Raw genomic sequence first — 11,512 nt, 5'->3', positions numbered from 1 at the left:
GTGGAGAACATGTGAACAAGCATGTGGAGAACACAGGCTGGCAGAGGAGATGTGTGCTGACAAAAGGAGATGTGTGTTGTGGTGCTGTGCAGCTCTGCTCTGCAGAGCTCTGTTTAACACAGCAGCACTCGTGGGAGCGTGGCTGGGACGTGAACTGCTCCTGTACCACATCTGTGGCACAGCTGTGTGTGTGGTTAAGCAGACAGAGCACTGCTGCTGCTGGACAGTCCCTGAGAGGCAGCACTGCGCCTGGAAGGGGTCTAACCTGCTCTGTAACCACCTCGGATGTGTAAGGTCTCAGTGGATTTGCTACACTGGATCACTGTGAATGCTCTCAGGTTACAAGGTGCCTTATTGTGGTCACGTTGAGACAAATGATTGCAGGGCTGCTCCCAGCCCCTTTGTCCCCAGCCTGGGGTGACACAAAGGACCCTGCTCCTGGCCTTGTGGAACCTCGTGAGGTTCACAGGGACCCACTCCTGAGCTCATCCAGGTCCCTTTGGTGGCACCCATCCCTCAGGTGTGTCAGCCACAGCCCTGAGGTGTCCCGGGCAGGCTGGCAGAGGCTGCTGACAAAAGGAGATTGGGCTGTGGTGCTGTGCAGCTCTGCTCTGCAGAGCTCTGTTTAACACAGCAGCACTCGTGGGTATGTGGTTGGGATGTGAACTTCTCCCATAGCACATCTATTGTCTGACAAGTGTGCCAGTGTCCCTGGAGCAGCTGGGCAAGCAAAGAGAAGAGCAATTTTCTGAATACCTTGTGCTGAGAGGATGCAGGGCTACAATAGAGCACAAGCACTCCATCTACCTGAAGTGCAGACCTACTGCTGCCAGTAGATTAGCCTTAATGCCCTTGGAAGGTTTAATTCAAATAAGCAACCTTGTTTCTGGCCCTATACAAAACATCTCTTTGTGGTGGAAACCTTCTTTTTGTGGAGATTATGTTTGTGAGTGCCAGGAGGTACTTGGCACTAAGTGCCTCATGCATTTGTATCCCTGCATAATCCACAAATTGCCTGAAGATGGTCTTTGGCTGCAAAATGCAGATCCCCATCTTAAAACACTTTGCTGCCCTGACATTCTCAGTTCCAGAAGTTTAGGTTTATCTGCTCAGCGTTTCTCCACCGTGGGAATTTGGTTTGGGACCAGCTGTTAATAAATTAAATAGCACTTTTTTTTTTTTTTTTTTGGTAATTCTTTTGCAACAAAGGCCCATCAGGGAATATGGAGATAATCAGCTTGAAGAAAATCCTGAGAAATCTGTCTGCACCTCTCCAGATAGGTCACCCACCAGGCAACATCTCTGAAAATTGTGTGTGGGGCCTCTGAGATAGCCTCCAGATTATTTATGGTGTTATAATTCAATTAAGTGGTGGCAGGGGATCAGTGAGGGTGGCTGTGAGATCCTCATGTGCTAGATATTTTTGGACCCTACAGAGGAAGAAATGAGAGTATTTAGGATTGAGTAATTACACTGGTTGGGATTTAACAGGGAATTTATACTGCAGTCTGTGGATATTAGTCTAGAGGGGTTCACATGGAGGCACAGGAATGAAAGCACTTGTCAGACAGGTAGCTGGGATGCTGCCCATAGATAATCAGTAAATGATCTATGGGAAAAGAGAGTGGATGTGCTTGGACAATGTTTTATGACCTTCCCTAAACTATGGAGATAGATGCTCTAAAATGTGAGTCTGCCTTACAGGCAAGAGAATTTTAGGTCAGTAAAGCAGAGAAAGGTTATGGGTTAAAGCCTGACAGATTCCTTTCTGCAAGACACTGAGAGCAGATTTTCCTTGAGTCATTTAAAGGAAATGGGGGAAAATTGTGTAGCTGAGAGAATAGCATGGAGCTTTAGTGTAAGGCACTGAAATGCTGGCAGAACACTTTTGTTGGGAGAGGGCATGAGCTATCAGGGTCAGAACTGTCCCACTAGAGGTGCAGATGAATCTTGACTGAGCTGAGAAAACAAGCAGAATGCTGCCTGGCTTCAGCTACAACAGAAAAATAGTGAAACACTTGTCAAATTGGTTCTCTTACACTCTGGCCAAGTGGAAGACACGACTTTCAGAGCTGTTACAGGTCTTTGAAACCCTCATCTCAGTGCAAGCCACCTCTGGAGTAATGATACACAATTAATAGGGTATTATTGATTAATAATGTATTATTACTTTAGAGTAATAATACACCCATTAGAGTAATAATAAACAATCCTCATTTTCTTAAAGCATGAGGTTTCACTACTGAGGGCTTTTAAACTGGTTTGTGAGAACTCTGTCTGCTTTTCCTCATAAGCAACAAAAAGCTATGGGTCTGCAAAATGTTACAGTCTTATCCTCACCTTCACCAGCTCCAAGTGAACAGAAATTGTTTAAATTTGTTAAATCTGCTTGGTGAGGTGAGAGGGGTGGCATGGATGGCCTTTCTGGGTTGGGCTGCAGTGGCATTTCTGTATAATGGCTAGATATACATATATATATATAAATTCTGTATAATATATATATATAACCATATTATATTCTGTATCATTTCTATATATGAGCTGCAGAGGATGTTGTTAATGACATCATCAAGTGCTCCAGAATTAAATCGTGACTTGTCAAACTTTCAAGTCCCACTCAAGAGTGGCTGTGTGGCTGAGTGGCTGCTTTCAGTCAGAATCAGGGCTGAGCAGACCCCCCTTGTGCTGTCTGGGATGCCCTGCTCCATGCCCAGCATCCCAGAGTGTGCTGCTCCTCTGACAAACCACTGGTGATTCCTTTCCCTTCCCTGCAGAGCTACGGGCATCATCTGGTTCCTACTTAAATTCAAGGGCATTACTTTGATCAATTGTTGAATGCAATTGTGGAGGTGGGGGGAGCCTTTACTGTCCTGCCAGCACTCTGCAGCCACAGTATCTGTTATTCTGTGTGGGAAATCCACATTTCTAAACCCCATTTCTAAGCCATCATTAGTGACCAGCAAATTTCATTCATCTCTTGGGAAGCTGAGAGCAGACACTGGAAAATGGTGTTTGGCATCTGAGGCCCTCCACTAATCTGGGTTCAGCCCCTGCCTCTGCCTCAGGTGTCCTGCAGCCAGGGCAGGATCCAGAGCCAGAATGAAACCCCCAAGAGATGGGACTGCAGAAGTATTTGGGACACTTCACTGTGGTGTTCACTGAAGTACAATGTAGTTGTGAAGCCCACTGGTTTCCATAGCAGATTACAGGAAAGGGATGGGAAGGAAGATGAAATCTGATTTTGAATTACCATGAGCAGAAAAAAAACCCCAAAACAAATGTATACCTGGACCTAAATCTCCTAATATCCAATAGCATATCTGGATTTCTCCAGTGGTGATAACTTCAGTATCAAAAGAAGAAACTAGAAGAAGAATAGCAGGTTCCTGGCGTAAACCAGAAATTTTTTTCTTGTTTAATGCTCCCTGTGGCAAGGGCATATAACTCTGCCATGCTTCACACACCAAGAGAAGTCACTCCTGTTTCTCATTTTCTTCTATCTCTGGTCACTATTAATCATTTGGCAATTACATTCTTAAAGATAAATCACCACAAGTTTCTCTTCTGTAAACAGAGAAACAGCTTTTCTTTGTAAAGATTGATTTCGTTGCCCTGCAATTTCCTGTTTAATTAAACAGGATCAGTCTGACAAATGCAGGTTTTTAAGCACTTTGTTTCTGGCTTTTTTTTTCCCCTTTTTCTAGGAATATACAAAGGATGGAATTATTTTTCATGGCATTGAGAGGGCAGCTAGGTTCATACCAGTCACTTTGCCCTTGGGCATCGATTATCATCAGCTGTGCCAGACAGTCTCTTACATGAAAGCTCCAAGAGTGATTCTCCACCATCCTGTGTGGCCTTCAGCTGATACCAAGTGAGTTTCAGACCTTCCAGAGGCAGCAGATGTGTTTTGTCCAGATGTGGGGCATCTTTGCTCTCCTCTCCTCAGCCACATTGAAAGGAGTGGAAGATTTGTTCATCCATATCACAGCCCTGCATGCTGGGTAGGTAAAACCAGATGTTGAAGTGCTTTTTTGAGGGAAATCCAAGCCAAATCCTCAGATGGATTTTGGGCTACTGACTTAAAAATAACACATCCCTAGGTACAGCAACAAATGGAGGGGTTGGGCTGGGAGCTTGTGGTTCTGAAGAAAAATGTTTGAGGGGCACCTGGGTGTGGGTTACCAAATATGAGAGTGGAAGATGCAGCTGATGTGGGGCTGTTCATGTCCCCCAAATCAGGGCTGTGGGTACCTGGTGAATGGGGCAGGATTTTAAAGGGAATTAATGTGCACACAGGACAGTGAGGTGCTGGCACATCCCAGTGTGGGAGCTCTGGGAACGGGTGGACGGGCCCAGAAAAGGATCAGCCAGATTGCTGAGCCTTGTGGGGATGATGGAGACAGTGGGAGGAGGAGGCTGGGGCAGACAGAGGGCTGAGGGAACCAAAGCCTTGTTTGCCATTCCCTGTGGGGCTGCAGGGGCTGCAGGAAGCAACAGGGGCAGCTGTGCTGAGCAGCAGATGTGCCCTCCTGCACCAACCTGTCTGGGCTGAAAACACTCATCAGGGTGATGTTATAGAGCCTGGGAAAGCAGGAGACAGTCACATTTTTATTGGCTTTCAGATAAATGTTCCCTGACGTTGGAGCCATCTGTGGATTCAGTCCTGACACTCCTTTCATTATTGCCTCTGCTTAAATGATTTCTTGAAAGGGGAAATCCAAAGAATTGTTTTTCCCCTTTCAAGCTCTGCCTTTGCAGCCCCCTGGGAATATCACTGATCACCCAGTGAACAATCAGCACTCAGCCTTGCCACACTCTCAGTACCATTATTGCACCAACAAGGCAAAGGTGTCACGTTCCTGCTGCTTCTTCCTGAGATGGTAACAAGAGCAGGGATTTTTTTGGAAGACGTTTTCTTGAATACTCCCTTTGGGGTTTTCAAATGATACTCCTTAGCTGCTGTGACATGAGCTAACCCTACCTTTTGTTGAAAAGTGCTTGTCTTTTGTTATTAGCTCTGTTACAGAGTAAACAGTAGGAAATGGTTCATATTAATGTCAGGTTTCACATTTGGGGCTGTGGTTAGAAGCTGTGCCAGAGAAGTCCTTACAGGTGTACCTGGAATAAAAGGTGTTTTGATGCTTTTAGGAAAAAAGAGGGGTAAAATTTCTTCCAGAGGTGGAGGCTGTGCTCTCCCAGTTGTCTTTTACCCCTTTGTGATGCAAGAACAAAAGCCAAAATGTGCATGAAGGTGCTGCAAACACTGGCGTGGGATGGGAAAGAAGCAGGAACAATAGAGACTGGCACATCTGTGTCTTCCAGGAGAAGCTCTGATCAACAGAACCAAAGTCCCACCAGGCTGCAGTGCCCTCTCTTTGCCTCCTGCAGGGAAGTTTAGGCCTGCCAACACATGAGCACAACCGGTGGCAGCAGGTCAGGGATGTCCTGGCACGGAGGGGGTGACAAGCCCCAGGTACGGTCACATCCTCTCCTGGCACAGGGGCTGTGTGGGATCCCTGACCACAGAGCAGCACTAACAAAAATTATTCCCATCTTCCCAAGGGCTGAGCCTCTCAGCCTGAATGCAGGGGTGCAGAGGGGGCTCAGCAGGAGCTCAGGGCTGGCCAGGAACTCTGCAGGCTGGGCAGAGCTGCCCCAGCACGCTGGAGCATCACCCGACTCTTTGAGTCTTTCCTTGCTGCTCACCCTGCTGAAACATCTTCTCCCTCAGGCTAAGTGGTTCATGGCTCTTGGCTTATTGCTATTACAAGACATTTATGTTTCATGGCAGATGGTTTAGCGCACAACTTGTTGTTTTCCTTTTTATTTTTTTAACCAAGGTGGATCAGCAGGCAGTAGTGGCTCAGTCTCAGCAGCTCTGGGTTGGGATATCAGTTTTATCCCACATTACTTTAGAGCAAATGAAAGAAGAAAAAAAAAAAAAGGTTGGGAGAGAAATATTTTCATAGTCACAAGGTTTGTCAGTTTTATAGTATATTTGGCACTTATTTTGTGATGGCCAAAGTAGGATGTCCCAAGCACCTTTAGAAAACTGCTAAGGTACAAAATAATGAGTGAACAGTACAAAGCTTTGTGACTGAGTGCATTAGAATACACTGCCTTTCAGCTAAGCTGCATGGAATTTGACCTTGGCACAAATGATGGTGCTTCTCCACCTCCCTTCCAACCTGTGCCTTTTCAGACAATTTGCAGATTTAATTTACAATGCATTTCCATAGACAGAGGAAAAGTGCTACAACTTTATCTGTCCATGGAGTCCCAGTAGTCTCAGCTCACCAGATGTTCCTTACTCATTTAAACAGTGCATTGAGCTTTGCTCAGTGTGATAATTTTGAAATGCAATGAGTATGGGGACACATAATGAGGAGTTAGAGGTAGTGGCTGTAAGGGTAAAAAGTTTCAAGGAAAAGATCAATTGCCTTGTGTCCAGCTGCATTACCATAACTGTGGCTATTAATTGTTGTGCAAACACCTACAGGTCACTCTGAGCATAAATTAGGTCTTGATTTCTTTTCTTAAGGCCAGGAACTTGATCAATAACCTTCATTTAAAAGCAGGACCTCACTGCCAGCAAAGTCTTTAACTCAAAACCTTGCTGGGTTTGCTGCAGCAGGGATTGTACCTGGCTCTGGGCTGAGAAGGAGTGTAAAGGACATTTTTTACAGCCATGCCTTCCTACCCCCAGGAGCAGGAACAGCTGAAGTGTTTTTCCAGGGACTGACTCCAGGAGCTTTATAAGGGGTCCCCCACTCAGTCCATCTTCCACCAGGGAGGGTGCAGGTCCCACAAGCCCTGGCAGTGAGAAGCAGAGGGAGAATATTCACAGTGACCCTTAGAGACTTCACTGTGAGGTTCCACTCCAAGTCCAAGAAATAAAATGGAGAGAGATTATTTGTGTCTAGGACAGCAGCCCATGGTGTGACAGGACCCTCAAAAGGACACAGAGAGGTTAAGGGACACCAAAAAGAAATTTCATTTTCACCCAGTAGAGACTAAAAAAGAAAAAGAAAAAAAAAAAGGAAAAAAAATCAGCATTTTCACCAGCTGAAAGGCAAGCCAAGAGTTCACATTTCCTAAAGAAGTTGAAATCTAAGAATCCACATAGTTACATGAATATTTTCCCCTTAAGGAATGTCGGGGTTTTGTTTTTTAAAGCTTAAAATAGTTTCACCTCCCCTCCAATATCTTGCTGGAATAGTAAAAAATCCTCAACCTCACTCAAGCTCGCAATAAATTATTTTTGCCCTATATTTACAGCAAGGTCAATTTTTTCTCTCTGGATTTCTTGCATATAATTCATTTGAATGGGGTGGCTTCTATGTCATCTTTAATCTTCTAAATGTATCTTAAGCCCAAGTTACAAATCCTAGAAATGAGTGACCCATAATGAATTCTTAACCACAACTTTCTGGCAGAACAAATATACTTCTCAAATATGCAAACTGTTAAATGTTTTCTTATCATACTAAAAGTGTGAATTAAATTATAATATGATGAAAAAGTAGCAGTTTGCAGTAATTCCAAATGTGGCAAATCTTCAGTAGTGCATAAAATTATTCAGTGAACTGTGGAAAACATCAGAGCAATTCTAGCCTTAAAGCTTTTCTTCCAACAACCAAAAAGTGCCAAAAACAAGCAAGCATAGCTAAGCATTTCATCTTGGAAGCAGCTTATTGAATTAATAAGACAAGTCAATTAATGTAATGCTCTGTTGCTTCAGGATAAAACATGAAAAGGAAAAATATGGAGCTGTTTACCGTAGTGAGATCAAGCAACCATGAAGTCTGTAAAGTTAAAGTTGTTAATTTCTCTAAAACCCAAGGAAATGATCAGCACAGCTATTGTATAGACTCACTCTATATGAAAGTCTTGAGTGAGATGTGGATCTTCTGCTGTCCAGACAGGGGTTTAATACCAATTTCCTCCTGCCAGGAGTCTGGTTTGCCTCTCTACTGCATGAAACTGAAACGGAATTGCTGTTTCCTTCACTCTGGGCAGACATTGGAACAGCCTGCCAGGGAAGGGCTGGGATCACCAGCCCTGGAAGTGCTCAAAAAACGTGTGGATGTGACAGTCAGGGACATGGTTTAGTGCTGGGTTTGGCAGTGTTAGGTTAATGGTTGGACTTGACGATTGTGAAGGTCTCTCCCAACCCTGCTGATTCTGTGGCTCTCTATAGGTTATGTTTGATGGGCTCCCCTGTGTCTGAGGGTGTTCCAGTGCTAACTGCTGAGGAAAGTTACCTCACAGGTGTGCAGGGTGTTTTCAACAGCATTTCTGCATTGTAGAGCAGAGAGGAAAGCAAGAGCTGCAAGGAGAAACTCTCTGTGTTTCAGCAGAGCAGCCTGTGTTTAAATCATGGCAAGGTCCTGATAAATTGAAAGTTAAGGTTGGTAATCTTTGCTTTCAGGTCAGTTCCTCAATTTTCATTTAACTTAATGCTAGGCTTGTAAGTGCTCAGAAATCCTGATTCCAGGCGTCTGAAAAAGTGTCTGAGAAGGATGGAGTCAATTAATGGTGAACAGCTGGTTTTTCTGTAATAGACCCTGTCTTCCCAGAAATCCTCATTATGCAAACTTTGGGTTTGATTTGAAAAAAATTATAATAATCCTGATCAAGAACTTTACCAGTTGTGAAGTCCTATTTTTAAAGTCTTCTGCCCAAACCACTGCCTTTGATTGCAAGGGACTAATTAGATCAGTTTGAACAGGGGTGCTGGGGGGACAGAAATGCCTGGCTGTTGGTAGGGATGAGTGCCTCAGTTATTCAGGCACAAGATGACTTTCATGTCTTGGGAGGAGCAACTTTCTCATGGCTATTCTGGTAAAATTCTATTGGGTGTGAAGGGCAGCAGGTGGAAGGGAGACAGCAACACACAGACCTGGCCTACACTCATTTCTGTGAGGTTGATTTTTGGGGCTCCTTTCCAATTGTCAAGGCTCCAAATGGTAGAGCAACAAAAGGTGGAGCTGCTGTAGTCTGCAGGAAGATGTTAAAGGAAGATCATGAGGACTAGAAATCAATGAAAACTCTGAGGTAAACCAGTTTTAGTTTTGGGGCTAAACCATTCTAGCAGATTTAGGCTGCTCTTCCTAATTTTGCCACCAGGTCTTCAACAGCACTGACTGTAAGAAATCTTATCACTCTTATTTACCTTTGCAGCTTTTTTCCATGCTGGAAAAAGGGATGTATTGTGGTCCCACTGTAAGTATTTTCTGTAGATCGCTGCTAGATGCACAGTGGAGATGACATTGTTGAGAAAAGCCATTCTAACATTTCTGAGAGCTTTTGAGGGACATCTTTAACTCTAGGATCTCACAGATCATGTGCAATGAGCAGTCACAAAAGTAAAATTAAATTTGTATGGAGGGGAAAAATATTTAATATTTTTAAGTCAGCAGTAGGGCTGCAAAGCAACATTATGAACCAGCAAATACTGGGAGTCAGATTCAGTGATGAGGGAAACTGAGGTACCTGCAGAAAGCAGGTATTGACCCTTACTATCCAGTTTTTTGGGGTGAATTCAGCCTAGGCAGCAGGTACAATGTGTCTGGGTAACTCTCTCCTGTTTTGATCCTGTCCCAATTTTTCTCCTTGCCTTGCTGGGCATTGGTGAAGTTTTTGCCATGCTCTGCTCGAGGTCAGTGCCTAAAGGATAAAGACTAGCAAAAATATGAAACAATCTAACATGCATTTTAATTTGTCTAATATATGAATACCTGGAGTATCATTTCAGAGTTGGCTGTTTCAGTTTTTGCTGCCCAAGGCTGGTGCTGACTGTAACAAGGCACTGTTGGAAAGAGCACTGCAAGGTGGAAGTCCCAGATTAAATGAATACAACATCTGTAAGGGAAAATGGTTCACTATTTTGAAAACTGCATTCAATTCTGCTCAAATCAGAGAAATAGACACAGGTTACATGAGCTAGAGCTGTAAACAAATCAAAGCGGTCTGATGAAAATAAAAAGAAAAATTGATATAAAAAAGGTGTTTCAGTTATGGGAGTAGATTGGAACACTGTTTATAATCCAACAGTGAAGCAAATGATGAGTTTTGCTGAATAAAACCAACAGGCTCTTATCCCCTGTCTTGTTTTCTGTGCCAAGTAAAAGAACAGGCTTTTGTGTAAGCAAAGTATAATTTTTTCTGCCTCAGACAAAGACAGAGTAGAGATGAGGTGAATGGAAGATAGGCTATAATAACATTTAGAAATCAGGTGCTGAGAGAGTATAAAAGCTAACTGAGAATGTGATATTCTATAATAATCACATCTCAGCACAGATGAGCAGAAAATATCACTTCAGGCTTGTAAGAGTCTTACAGCTTTGGGTGCCAGAATTTCCCTGTCCTTGCATTTATGAGTCTTCCCTCTCTGCTGTTCCAGATGAGGACGGAGCAGTTCTAGGACATACCAACAACTGCTATGAATTCTTTTGCTTTGTTTTCCATCCAGCCACTGCTCTCTTTTGAGACTGTAAGAGTCAAAGTCAGAAGGAAATGAAGCCAAATGAGTGAGGTGCTCATGGAAGCTGCCTCTGGTAGGTGCACATCCACACTGTGATGTTTTTTGTTCCACTGAATGCTGCAACTTAGCTGATGTGTCTTTGAGAGTCTGGTGGCCAAACAGAATTGGGAGATACAGCCAAGCTGCTGAGGAAAAACATTGCAGCCTGGTGGTTTCCTCTTGAGCAGCTCTGAACATCCATGGCACAAAACTCTGCTGAAAGAGCAGGTAATTCAGCTGAGGTGGAAATGCCTTTCCCAGTGGGAAAGCTTTATTTGGACTGTAGGGCTGTGTTGTGAAGACAGAAGTGCTGTTATCACACATACTCATCAGTCAAATCCAGACTAGACTAAGAGCAGGGCAAGTTGATGGAATACAAATCTGCTTACTGTGGGTCCAGAGCTGAATGATTAACTTGCCTGTGGCAGAATTAAAGGAAAGCTGCAGAGTGCCTGGAGGTAGCACTAAGGCAGTGACGTCTTTGTGACAGGTCTCCTTCCCTGCTTACATTCATTACTAAGACTTAAGTGGGTCTCAGTGTGACCTATCAGCTCCTATTCAAGGAGTAAAGCTGGTGGAAGATTTGCCTAAGGGCATAAATTCAAGAGCCAAGTGCAGTTTTTATTTTAAGACATTTTTAGCTGATTTTCAGCATTCAGTACTGAGGTTCTTCAGGTTGCAAAATGCTTGAAAGGCTGTTTAATTTCAAAATTACTTTCAGGGAGCATTCTCTTCAAGCAGAGAAGGACACAGAGACCATTGTCTTTAGACTGTAACATTTCCTAACTGTTTCTCTGCTCTTTATCAGTGTTTGTGAGACACCAGGAGGGCTTTAGGGACTTGGGGTCAGATCTGTAAAAACTCTGGACTGTTCTACATGGGACATCATGAAGGCTCTACTAATCTGGATAGCAGAGTCTGTCAGAGAGAAAACGTAATGAAAGAGCACAAAAAGCTCAGAAAAAGCACTGGCACAGGCTTCCC

This window comes from Molothrus ater, chromosome 11 (assembly GCF_012460135.2).
Source record: "Molothrus ater isolate BHLD 08-10-18 breed brown headed cowbird chromosome 11, BPBGC_Mater_1.1, whole genome shotgun sequence".
Lineage (NCBI taxonomy): Eukaryota > Metazoa > Chordata > Aves > Passeriformes > Icteridae > Molothrus > Molothrus ater.
Note: the sequence above shows the minus strand (reverse complement) of the source record.